General features: G+C 37.3%; 1 non-coding gene across 1 annotated transcript; it reads left to right on the forward strand.

Moving 5' to 3' along the window:
* The first annotated feature begins 7,286 nt into the window (after positions 1-7,286).
* On the forward strand, positions 7,287-7,450 carry LOC113837725. The gene has a single exon (XR_003488448.1). It is a non-coding gene; the product is annotated as a U1 spliceosomal RNA (small nuclear RNA).
* Positions 7,451-14,068: the final 6,618 nt, after the last annotated feature.

Genomic DNA, 14,068 nt, shown 5'->3' on the forward strand with positions numbered 1-14,068 from the left:
AATGGAGAGCCTGTGGTGAAACCCACAGAATCAGCTGGCCTGAACAAGGGGGAGCACATGGACCGTAGACTGATGTCTGGGAGACCAGCAAGGGACTGATCCAGACCCCTGAACCTGGATATCAATGAGGAGGCCTTGGCACCCTATGGGGCCCCTGGTAGTGGATCAGTATTTTCCTGGTGGAAGAAGGTACTTTGAGAGCCCATCCCACATGGAGGGATGATCTCTCAGCCTGGACACATGGGGGAGGGCCTAGGCCCTGCCCAGGATGATATGACAGACTTTGGGGAACTCCCAGGGAGGGCCTGGGGAGCAGAGGGGGGCCTGGGGGCGGTGGGAGGGGAGGGAGAAGGGATTGATATGTGAAGCAAGCTTGTTTCTAATTTGAACTAATAAAAAATAATAAAAAAAAGAGAAATGGAGAGCCTGGCTGTCTTGTTGACCGTATCTATAGAAGAAATCAATTTATGAACAAATACAAATGTCCATTTATGCTTTCAGCAACTTTCAGCTTTAGATTATGTAAGACTTTGAAGAAACACAAGTAACATAGATTCATACTCACAGTTGGGATCCATAAGGAAAAATTGACAGTATTTGTATAGTTTGTTTATCAAATTTTAAATTATCTTTATTAGAACAGACAGGCCCTGCCTGAGGAGCTACTATTAAAATCAAAACTACTAACAGCATTTATTAGGGTGAGCTAAAGTAACATTATGAACACTAAGTCAAGATTTAAAAAAAAAAAAAACCTGGGACATGAGAACCTGTGCAATCCAGAAACAGAGTTTGAAATTGAATCTTGAACTTCTTAGAAATTAAAAGCAAAAAAGAAACAGTCAATTTTAGGATCTTTCAAGCAACTTCTCTGAGGCTGTAATGATGGTTCAGTGGTTAAAAGCACTCAGTGCTGTTACAAGGGACTTGGATTTGATACCCAGCATTCACATACCAGCTCACAATCATCCATAACTACAGTTCCAATGGATCTGACAACTCTTTTAGCTTCTGTGGGCACTACATGAAAATGGTGCATTTGTGACCTGGTTGTACCTGAGTATACACATAAAATGAAATAAAGATTTAACAGAATATAATAGAAAGTTCTCCAAGTTTCTTTTAGATTCTAGAAGAAGTTCCACAGGTAACAGTTCTTACAGAAAGTGCACAACCACTTCTATTTACAGCCCAATCTGTAGAAAATTTTCATTGTGCTTTCATTTGCACATTATTTTGATATTAACTCATATTTAAGTAGGCAAAGGCCATTTCTAGAGTTCTAAAGTAGCTATGCACATACCATCTCAATACTATAGTTTAATCCAAGAACAAAACTTGCAATGTGAAGGAAAGTTATAGGCTTGAATGCCATTTGAATAATTTACTAATATCATCATAAAATATGGTTCTGAGTGTTTTGATCAGAAAAACCACACAATTAACTTATGAATAATCATTATTGATTTGTTTCTGAGATAATTTAAGAGTAATTCCAAAATAATTACCAAAGGATTAATTATATAATGAAAAGATTTAGAGATCTTAAATCTTGTTATTTCAGCAAAACATTAGATTTGGTGGTGGTGCATATTAATTCACTGTGTATATATAGAGATCCAATTTATTTTTAGCTTGCAGGGCATGATGTGTGTGTGTAGGCATATATGTGAATGTCAGAAGACAACTCTGTGGAGTCAGTCCTCTCCTTTCACTTTTATATGGTTCCAGAGATCAAACTTAGGTTGTCAAGCTTGTGTGGCAAGCACCTTTACCTGTTGAGCCACTCTGCTGTAACAGAGATCAAAAATTTAAAGCAAATGTTAGTAAAAATAAATCCAGTGTGTTAGAGTCAGCTTTTGACTGTTACTTTGCAAATCTCCTCCTATCTCTTCAAATTATCATTGATAAGACTTTTTGCTATCTATATCAGTAATGGGTATATACTACAAAACCACTATAATTATAACTCGCTTGAAAGACTAGCATATCACACATTAAAACTATCCTATGCAACTTTCATATCAATATAGTGAAATGAGAAAGATAGTGAGCCCAAGAAAAACTAGAGTATTGGGAAAGTAAATTTCAAAGGCAATGACATAGTAAGCCTTGGAATATTAAGTACACCAAATGGCATGCCAAAGTTAAGGCCAAATATATTACTCATTATGATAAATGTGAATGGATTAAATTCTCAAGATACAAGACTAATATTCTAAGACTAGGTTAAAGAAAGGTTAAAACTAAAGTAAAGAACAAAGCTATCCCAGGCAAATGCAAATGGGAAGAAAGAAAAGGTCACCATTTCAACACCAGGAAAAGTAGAATTAAATTTAAAAAGCATACAAGTACATTGAGAAATCTGTCTTTTATTGATAAAGCAACATTTAGGAATTAGATAACACAAAAGTTGTTGGAACAGAGAGAAAGTAAAAAAAATCATAAGCATTAAGGAAGACTTTAATACAACTCTCCTAATTGAAGATAAATTAAATAAAGGAGGAGAACAAATAAAGAGACTAATCTATTAGTGTTATCAGTCTGACACATTCATTAATACTACAGCAAAAAACAGTTCTGTCTTTTCAAATCTTTGTAGATAATTAACAACCCTTAAAATATTTTAATTCACAAAAGGGTCTTACTGCATTCATCAAAACAAGAGACATCAACCTAGTTTTTTTTTAGCAAGAATTATAAGACCATCCATTAGCAAAAGGTTGTGACTCAGAAAGCAAACCATTAAGCATCTAAGACACTCCTGAAATAACTGTGGGATCTAAGAGAAAAGAAAGCATATCTTAAATCAGTATTTAGAAAATAATGCAAGCATAAAAATTATTATGGAAAGTATAGGGCCTACCAGGTATGGTGGTGCACAGCTTTAATCCTAGCTCCTCCCACCCAAGAGGGAGAGGCAGGTGGATCTTTGTATATTTGAGGCTAGACTCTGTCTACATAACACATTGCAAGTTAGCCAGAGCTACGGAATGAGAGCCTTTCTCAAAAAAAATTTTTTTTTAATTATGGAAGCTGAACTACATCCAAAGAAAACTTATTAGATTAAAGAGTATATAAACTATTTATCTAATACTAATTGCAAAAAATGATGTTGAATTTCTAAATGTGAAATTACAAAATTGAATTCAGTAACATATTTAAAGAATTTTATGCTGTAAACTCAGCAACAGCTTAGCATAGTAATTCTTAATAACAGGTCAAGGGAAAGATATGCTTTACTAGATGCTTTAATATTTTCTTTAAACAGGTCCTGCTTCAAGTTTATTTGTAGAAACAGCACAGGACACCAACCATCTGCACACAGTTTTAGGGGTGGAGGAAGGTCACACCAGTCCATCTGTCTTCTTATTAGCAGAGAGGTCGTTACTATTTGGCCTTCACAAAGGTCTTGGGACCTTTGGGTACCAAGCTGGAGTTGGAGCTGGAACAAGAGCTGAAGCCTGAGGCTGAGTCAACATCATCAGCCTCGGTTTGAGCTTTGCCCTTTGCTTGGCAGAACGAGTGACCTCCTGGATGGTTTCTGCATGTACATTTATTGCTTTTGCATTGCTTGCCTGCATCTTCTTTAGACCTTGTTGTTCTTGAAAAACTCATGCTCCTCGGTAACTTAGAGTTGAACTCCTTAGGAGACTCGTATCTTTGTCAGCTGAGGTTTCTTAATGGCATTTCCATGCCACTTTTGTGTCCCTGACTATGTGTGGTATCTTTGTTGGCCTTGTCTGTATAGTGATGACAGTTTACCTCTGTACATTTTTGATGGGGAAGTATTCAACAGATGTCACTATAAGGAACCTTTAAAACAGAATTATAAATAAAACTTCTAATGAGACCTAATCTGGTCCTAGATAATTCCTTTATACTTAAAGAAAATTAAATTGAATTAGACATTAGCTTCATACTTTATGAGGAAACAATAAACGAGTTCTCATTAAAATTTACAAAAATAGAGTTATCTACTTATATTGTTGTTGTGAGCCTAGCCTTTAAAAGCTGAGCCTTCTCTCCAGCCCTTGTCTACTTATTTTTATTACAGATACTAATATTATTAAGATAATACAGATAATGGTATATCATTATTATATGTCAAAGCATTCAGAAGATGTAAATATATAAATCAGTCATACCAGGGTGTGGTGGCACATATAATTATTATATATCAAAGTATTCAGAATATGTAAATACATAAATCAACCATAAATTAGGGTATGGTGTGGTATATCATTATTATATATCAGAGCATTCAGAAGATATAAATATATAAGTCAACCATAAAGTAGGGTGTAATGAGGCATATCATTGTTATATATCAAAGCACTGAGAATATATAAATATATAAGTCAATCATGAAGTAGGATGTGGTGGTACAATCTGTAATCTCAGTACTTGAGAAGCAGAGCCAGAAATCACAGCAATTTTGAGCCCAGCTTGATCTGCATAGCAAGTTCCATGTCAGCCAGAGTTACACAGAGAGCCCTGTCATTTAAAAAATTCTCCTTGTCTCTGTCTCTGTCTCTCTCTCTCTGTCTGTCTCTGTCTCTTTCTCTCTGTGTGTGTGTATGTGGAGAGAGAGAGAGAGAGAGAGAGAAGAAATAACTCACTGGATAAGAGCGCTGGCTGGTCTTCCAGAAGACTGGAACTCAGTTCCCAGCACCTGCATGTTGGCTCCCAACTAGAGTCTGTAACTCCAGTCCCAAGAGATCTGACCTCCTCAGGCACCAGGCTCACACAAAGTGCTTGGACACACATTCAGGATAAACACCCACAAACATTTCAAAAAGCTCAAGAGAAAGAAGTACAAAAAGCACAATATTAATTTGCTAAAATCATTTTCTTTGATTTCACTTATCACCTACTTGATAACATTTTTTAAAGAAAACTTTCATTGTGTTAGTTACATCTATCTGACAGAAACAACATAATGGGTTCAGAGGCATCTCCGGTATGAGAAAGCAGAGTAGACCCTCAGTTCGTGGGGTATGAGGCAGTGGATGTTTATATCCCTGAGAACCGAGCAGCAGAGAAATGGCTAGAACTTGGGTGTGTTTGAATCTAGGAATCCACTGCCTGCCTCCTAAAGGCTCCGCAGCCTTTCAGTATGGTGCAGCAGTTGTGGAACAAACACTCAAAATCCGAGACTACTGGAGACAGACAGTTCAGATTCAAACCATCACATTCCTAAGAACACCAAGTACTAAGATGAACAAAATCACGAAAATTAAAACACTAAAAATGTAATATATGACAGAAAGTGTTATAGAACTGCATCTATACATGCAATGCACTTTCAGCATGTCACATCACCGTGTATATATCTCTGTACATACTAAGTATCTGTATATATGGAGGCAGATATGAGGGTGGCCAGGACACTTTACAGTTCATATGAGAGAATAAATGTGAGAATATCCAATTGCTTTTTAATAAAGATGAGTAAAGGGTCACAGGGAGATGACTTGTCTACAAGATAGAGCAACATATTTCAAGATAGAGAACAGGAAAGGGGGAGATGCTGGAGCCCAAATTGAAAGATGAATGGCATAGATAATACAGTGCATTTTAAATCAGTGGAGAAAGCACCAATATTCAATAAACAACTCTGGACAACTAGAGAACCAATTACACAAGAACAAATTGTAGATAAATTGAAGGATAAAATGCACCAAATGCAATAAACTCAACACATATGCTATGCTAATGTATAATAAAAATGGTATTTCAAATTCAGTGACAAAGGATGGAACATTTAATATGTGGTTTGGGGACAACTGGCTATCCATATGGAAGAAAACAAAATTAGGATCTTCATTCATGGTAAAAAAATACAAAAAAAGATGGGTTAAATACTAAGTGTAAACAAATAAAAAATAAAATCCTGGAAGAAAAACAAAGGGTAAGAAAAGAGATTGGCAGGGCAATGGGACCAGAAGTTATTTTTTTAATCAAACATATTTCTCTATATAAAGTGAAAATATTTGCTTTGACAAAAGATACAATAAATCAATGATAAATTGAAAGCTTGTATAAATTCTAGTGCTAAAGATGTTACATCCTTGATTTCTATTGTATGTATATGAACTATCACAGAAGGACAAGGAAAAGAAAGTCACAAGAGAAAGATCAGTGGAAGTACATCCTTAAAAAATACATGAAGATTAAAGCTAACAAGATGTTTTTTAAGCCCAAGGAAAGAATGGTCATGTTCTATTAATTACCAAACAGACATTTCCCTTCACATTTGTTTTGTTTCCTTCCTGTTATTGTGATGTGCTTTGGGATTAATTGTGTGTTACAATCACAATGTGCCAGTTAGTATCTGTGTCATCATTTTACCCAATGCACATGTGAGAACATGGCTGTTGCTTCTGGAATCGTTTCTGGGAAACTTCGATCCACCTCTCATTCAGTTAATTCTCGAGAGTAAAGAACATGAGAATCAATTATTATCTGAAATTTTGCATTGACCCTGTCACACATGATCCAAGAAGTCCCCACAAAACAAGATTTAGTCCTTTCCCATAGCTGAACAAGTGTTCTGTGTATACATAGACAACAGTTGTTTTAACGAAGACAAGATTTCACTGTGTAGTTTAGGATTGCCTGGATGAGCTCATGACATTCCATGGTGTGTGTCATGATGACAGGGTTTACCCATTTTGTTAAGAAAACTCTGGAAGGACCAATTTCAGGAAACTTCTGTTGATTCCCTATCTGGATACTTGTGAATAATGCTGCAGTAAACATGAGAGGTGAAAATCCCCATTTGACACTTGTTTCATTTTCATTGGGAAAAGGATGACTTCCTGTCAACTTATGCCACATAAATGAAACTGGAAAACATTTTATTAATAGCAATAAGCCAGGCAGAGGAAGGTAAACAGCACACAGTTTCCCACATACACAGAACCTAAATATACTGATTTCATAGAGAGTAGAATAGACATTATGAGAGTCTAGAGAAGGTAGAAGAGAGAGGTAGATGAGAAGGGATAGATCAAAGGGAAAGTAAGTTCTATGGTGCCATTAAGCAGTCTGTTAGATGACTAGAGTTACCAATAGTGTACATTTCAAAAAGACATTGACTGTTATCACTGCAAAAATGATAGTATTTCAGGAGATCTATATACCAATTAAAATGATTTGATCGCTATATAATGTATGCATGTATCAAGATGTCACACAGTACTCACATATGAAAAATTATGCAACATGTAAGAATAAATATAAATAACAAACGGTTCCAGCTTCAAAAATTGCACAGTTGTATATTTACCTGGCAGGGGAGATACCATGATCATGAAGGTGGTTTTCCCAGGGTGAGGCTTATCCATTGCACTCTGGACATGCTGACCCTGGGATTTCCCCCAAATATGGGAAAGCTGACTGCATAATTTGTGGTAATGGGGGCCTACATTCATGCTCTTCCATGTGAAAAAAATAAAATAAAAATTAAAATGTTGCACTGTTGCATTACATAAAATCTTGGTATCAATAAGAAAGAAATGCAGGCCAGTGAGATGGCTCAGTAGCTAAAGTGCTTGCTGTACAAGGCTGATAGCCTGAGTTTGATCCCTACAATCCCCAAAGTTGGGGCATTGTTTTCTCCATTCCATTACATGGTAACCCCATTTAAATTCCTTTTATATATGTATGTATTTTAGGAACATTCTACAGTAGTAGGTTTTGATATTGCTTTTCAAAAGGCATCCAGTGTTACCTATACTTCTCCAAAGTCCCATCTCTACCCTGCCCCCTATCGCCCTCTGCATTTAATCTTCCAATTCTAGTTTCCCCTTAACCCTTTATAACAATATATTCTCTTTCCATTTCCCTGGAATATCTGCTCCCGACTCCCTGGCACTTATTACCTAACCTAACCTAACCATTCTGAACATCTTGTGTCTTAATGAGCACCCTTTGAGATGGAAGGTTTTTAATTTTAGAAGACTGCTACACATCATAAATAATTTGGTTATGGGGATGGCTCAATGAGCCTCCCTCCCTGTTCTCCCTCCTTTCTGCCTTCTTTCTCCTCTTTCTTCTCTTTTGTATATCTCTTCTTTTCTAGTGGAATCAACTACCCGGCCCTCTCTCTCTAACTGCTGACTGCTTTTAAAAGGTCTTTACATTCCTGAGGCTCAGCATATGATTCTCTGTAAAAGGTCCAGGATGAATATAGCTTCTCTAAGCAAAAGAAATGGAATCGATTTTGTTCCAGAGATTTCAGTTGTGCTGTTAATTCTCTCATGTGACTATTTTCCAGTTTCTTCATGTGGGCACTTAGTGCTATGAACTTTCCTCCTAGCACTGCTTTCAGAGTGTCCCATAAGTTTGGGTATGTTGTGTCTTCATTCTCATTGAATTCTGGGAAGTCTTTAATTTCTTTCTTTATTACTTCCTTGACTCAGGAATGGTGCAATTACGCATTGTTCAATTTCCATGAGTTTGTAGGGTTTCTACAATTTGTGTTGTTGAATTCTAACTTTAAAGGATGGTGATCTGATAAGATACAGGTGGTTATTCCATTTTTTTTGTATCTGTTGGGTTTCGAAGTTGCCAAGTATGTGGTCGATTTTACAGAGAGGTTCCATGTGGTCCTGAGAAGAAAATATATTCTTTTGTGTTTGGATGGAATGTTCTACAGATGTCTGTTAAAACCAATTGGGTCGTAACTTCTGCTAGTTCTCTTGTTTGTTCGTTAAGTTTCTGTCTGGAGGTCCTGTCTAGTAGTGAGAGTGGGGTGTTGAAGTCTCCCACTATAAGTGTGAGAGGTTTTATGTGTGATTTGAGCTTTAGTAATGTTTCTTTTACAAATGTGTGTGCCTTTGTATTTGGGGAATAAATGTTCAGAATTGAGATTCTATCCTGATGGATTTTTTTCCTTTGATGAATAGTAAATGACCTTCTTCATCTCTTTTGATTGATTTTAGTTTGAAGTCTAATTTGTTAGATATTAGGATAGCTACACGAGCTTGTTTCTAGGAAATAATCAAATTGAGGGCTAAAATCAATAAAGTAGAAGCAAAGAAAACAATACAAAGAATCAATGTAACAAAGAGTTGGTTCTTCGAGAAAATCAACAAGATAGACAAACAAACCTTGATCTAAACTAACCAAAGGCAGAGAGTGAACATGTAAATTAACAAAATCAGAAATGAAAAGGGGACATAACAACAGACACTGAGGAAATCAAGAGACTCGTCTGGTAATACGTTGAAAACCTATATTCCTCAAATTTTGAAAATCTAAAGGAAATGGACAATTTTCTGGATGGATATCACCCACCAAAATTAAATCAAGAACAGATAAGCAATTCAAATAAACCTAAACCCCAAATGAACTAGAAACAGTCATCAAAAGTCTCCCAACCAGAAATGCTCTGGGCCAGATGGTTTCAGTGCAGAATTCTACCAGATATTCAAAGAACAGCTAATACCAATTCTCCTCAAAGTTTTCCACACAATAGAAGCAGAAGAGACATTGCCAATCTCTTTTTATGAGGCTTTAATAACCTTGTTACCCAAGGCACACAAAGACACAACTAAGAAGAAAACAACAGACCAATATCTCTCATGAACATTGATGCAGAAATACTCAATAAAATACTGGCAAATAGAATCCAAGAACACATCAGGGCTAGCATCCAACATGATCAAGTACACTTCATCCCAGAGATGTGGGGATGGTTCAACATACAAAAATCCATCAATATAATCCACCATATAAACAAACTGAAAAAAAAAAAAACATGATCATCTCACTAGATGCTGAAAAAGCCTTTGACAAAATCCAACACCCCTTCAGGATAAAGGTCTTGGAGAGATCAGGGATAACAGGAATATACCTAAACATAATAAAAGCAATATACATTAAACAAATAGCCAACATCAAACTAAATGGAGAGAAACTCAGTGTTATTTCTCTAAACTCAGTAACAAGACAAGGCTGTCCACTCTCTCCATATTTCTTCAATATTGTACTTGAAGTTCTAGCTAGAGAAATAAGACAACCAAAGGAGATCAAAGGGGATACAAATTGGAAAGGAAGAAGTTTCAAAATTTCACTATTTGCAGATGATATGATTGTTTACATAAGTGACCTGAAAAATTCTAACAGGGAACTCTCAAAGCTGATAAACACCTTCAGCAATGTGGCAGGATACAAGATTAACTCAAAAAAATCAGTAGCCCTACTATATACAGATAATAAATGGGCTAAGAAAGAAATCAGAGAAACATCACCCTTTAGAATTAGCACAGACAACATTAAATACCTTGAGGCAATGCTAACCAAACAAGTGAAAGACCTGTATATCAAGAACTTTGAGTCTTTACAGAAAGAAATTAAAGAAGATACCAGAAAATGGAAAGATCTCCCATCATCTTGGATAGGTAGGATCAACATAATAAAAATGGCAATCTTGCCAAATGCAATCTATAGATTCAATGCAATCCCCATCAAAATCCCAGCACAATTCTTCACAGACCTTGAAAGAACAATACTCAATACTCAACTTTATATGAAAAAATAAAAGACCCTAGATAGCCAAAACTACCCTATACAATAAAGGAATTTCTGGAGGCATCACCATCCCTGACTTCAAGCTCTATTATAGAACTATAGTTCTATAAAAGTAGACTAATGGAATCCAATTGAAAACACTGATATGGACCCAAAGGCTTACGAACACCTGATTTTTGACAAAGAAGCTAGAATTGTGCAGTGGAAAAAGGAAAGCTTCTTCAACATATGCTGCTGGCATAACTGGATGCTGGCATGTAGAAGATGGCAAATAGATCCATATCTATCCCCATGCACAAAACTTTAGTCCAAATGGATTTAAGAACTCAACATAAACCCAGCCACATTGAACCTTTTAGAAGAGACAGTGGCAAGTAGCCTTGAATGAATTGGTACAGGACACCTTTCCTGAACATAACATCAGTAGCACAGACATTGAAATCGACATTTAATAAATGGGATCTCCTGAAACTGAGAAGCTTTTGTAAGGCAAAGGACACAGTCAACAAGACAAAACAGCAGCCCACAGAATGGGAAACGTTCTTCACCAACCCCACATCTGACAGAGGGCTGATTTCCAAACTATACAAAGAATTCAAGAAGCTAGCCACCAATACACCAAACAATCTAATTTAAAATGGGTCCAGAACTAAATAGAGGATTCTCAATAGAGGAATCTAAAATGGCTGAAAGATACTTAAGAAAATGCTCAACATCCTTAGCCATCAGGGAAATGCAAATCAAACAACACTGAGATACTATTTTACTCCTGTCTGAATGGCTGAAATCAAAACCACCAATGACAGTCTATCCTGGAGAGGATGTGGAGAAAGAGGAACACTCCTCCAATGCTAGATGGAGTGCAAACTTGTACAGCCACTTTGGAAATCAGTATGGAGGTTCCTCAGGAAAATGGGAATCAGTCTACCACAAGATCTAGCAGTTCCTTTCTTAGGCATATACCCAAAAGATGCACATTCATGCAAGGACATCTGTTCAACTATCTTCATAGCAGCATTATTTGTAATAGCCAGAACCTGGAAACAACCTAGATGCCCCTCAACTGAAGAATGGATAAAGGAAATGTGGTACATTTACACAATGGAGTACTACTCAGAGGAAAAAAGCAATGGTAACTTGAAATCTTCAGGCAAATGGATGGAACTAGAAGAAACCATCCTGAGTGAGGTTATCCAGTGATCAAAAGACAAACATGGTATGAACTCACTCATATATGAAGTTTAGACATAGAGCAAAGGATTACCAGCCTACAATCCACACCACAAGAGAAGCTAAGAAACAAGGAAGACCCTAAAAGGGACATACATGGTGTCCCAGAGAAGGAGAAAGGGACAAGATCTCCTGAGCTAATCGGGAGTATGTGGGGAGGGGAGATGGAGTTATGAGAAAAAGAAGGGGAGAAGAAGAAGGGAGAAGAGGACATGAGGGAACAGGAAGATTGAATCAGGGGGAAACAGAAGAGAGTAAGAAAAGAGACCTCATAATAGAGGGAGCCATTATAGGTTTAAAGAGGAATCTGGAATTGGGGAAATGTCCAGATATCTATAATGATGACACCACCTAACAATCTAAGCAATATTGTTGATGCTACCTTAAATGACCTTCTCCGATAATGAGATTGATGACTACCTTCTATGCCATTCTACAGCCTTCATCCAGTAGCTGTTGGAAACAGAAGCCGAGATGCACAGGTAAACACTGAGCTGAACTCCGGAATCCAGTTGCAGAGAGGGACGAGTGATGAGCAAAGGGGTCCAGACCAGGCTGGAGAAACCCACAGAATCAGCTGACCTGAACAATGGGGAGCTCATGGACCCCAGACTAATAGCTGGGTAACCAGGGTAAAACTGACCCAGAACCGCTGATCATGGGTGTCAGTTAGGAGGCCTGGCAAATCTATGGGGCCTCTGGCAATGGATAATTATTTATTCCTAGTATACGAATGGACTTTGGGAGCCTACTCCACATAGAGGGATACTCTCTCAGCCTAGACACATGGGGGAGGTCCTAGGTAGGTCCTGCTCCAAATGATATGACAGACTTTGAAGATCCCCCATGGAAAGCCTAACCTTCCCTGGCGAGCAGAAAGGGGATGGGAGAGGAGGTTGGTGGGGACCAGGGGAGTAGGGGAGTGAGAGGGAACTGGGATTGACATGCAAAACAAGCTTGTTTCTAATTTAAATAAAAAAGAAAGGAATGGAATCTATGGCCAACAGAAGGCAGCATAGTAGAAGAAGGACCCATCAGAATCTGTGCAGCTGAAGGGAGTGTGCATCGTTGGAGAGGAACACTTTGGCAAGAATCAAATCCCAGTGTTTTATGAGTCCTGATGGTTCCTTGTTCCACTATAGTTTCTTCCCTTGCACATGCGTTTCATTCTCGTGTGCCTTGAAATTCACTCAAGACTAGCAGCTTTGGGGGTACTTGGGAGACTTGCCAGAGCACTATATCTAAGGGATGGTAAATTCTAGTCTGTCTGAGGTCAAAGGCTGAAGAAGATGGATGTGTCCTGGAAGACAGGAAAAGATGTCAATGTTAATGTAATGCTAATCTCATCCAATGTCGCCCTAAAGTTTAATCAAATTTATGACCATTCCATAGTGCAGTCAAATTAACCATTGCAGTTGCCTTTGTCACAAGTCTGCCACAATTCAAGGCAGAGTATTTTCTTCCCTCTCACCAATCAAATATAAGTCTTAAGCAGGGAAAAAAATCATATGCCATTTCATAATATCAACTCTGTCTTTAAAGGTGTTTCAGGTGAAAGCATGTCTGTGAAGTTGAAGATTTGGTTGAGCATAAACCACCCAAGCATATAAATCTATTTGGGCTAGCATAACAAAACAGAAATGGAGTTTCCAAGATTAAGGTGTCAGTCAGGTCAGTAAGTTTAGTTAATTTTTTAGGCCTATTTTGTTTTGTTTGGATTGGTTTGGTTTAGGTTTTTTTGAGACAATGTTTCTCTGTAGTCCCTGCTGTCTTGGCACTCACTCTGTAGACCAGACTGGCCTTGAACACATAGAGATCCACCTGCCTCTGCCTCCCAAGTGCTGGGATTGAAGACGTGTGCCAGCACCAGCTTGCTTCTTCGGCCTTTTTTAAGCTTGCATGTGATCATCTTCACATTGTATGCTGATGTGGCCTTTCCTATCTGTGAAATCCTGTATCTCCTCATTTTCTTATAAGGACACCCGTCCTGTCACCCTAGAGCTCTCTCTTTATGATCTCATTTAACATTAATTATCTCCATAAAAGCACTATCTCCAAATACATTCTTCTTAATGATTACAATTTCAATATATGGTATTTTGTGGAGGGTGGAAGATATGATCTATGTATGACATACATCGTCATTACATTTTTCAAAAATTAATAAGTTAGATGCAGTTTTCAAAGTTTTATAACACTTTATGTATCTGTAAGCATTATGCTTCAGTTAATTGAAGAATATTTTTATATGTATAATTTTCAAAAAATATTTTATTTTCATTTATATGTATAAATG

This window comes from Cricetulus griseus, chromosome X, assembly GCF_003668045.3.
Source record: "Cricetulus griseus strain 17A/GY chromosome X, alternate assembly CriGri-PICRH-1.0, whole genome shotgun sequence".
Taxonomy (NCBI): domain Eukaryota; kingdom Metazoa; phylum Chordata; class Mammalia; order Rodentia; family Cricetidae; genus Cricetulus; species Cricetulus griseus.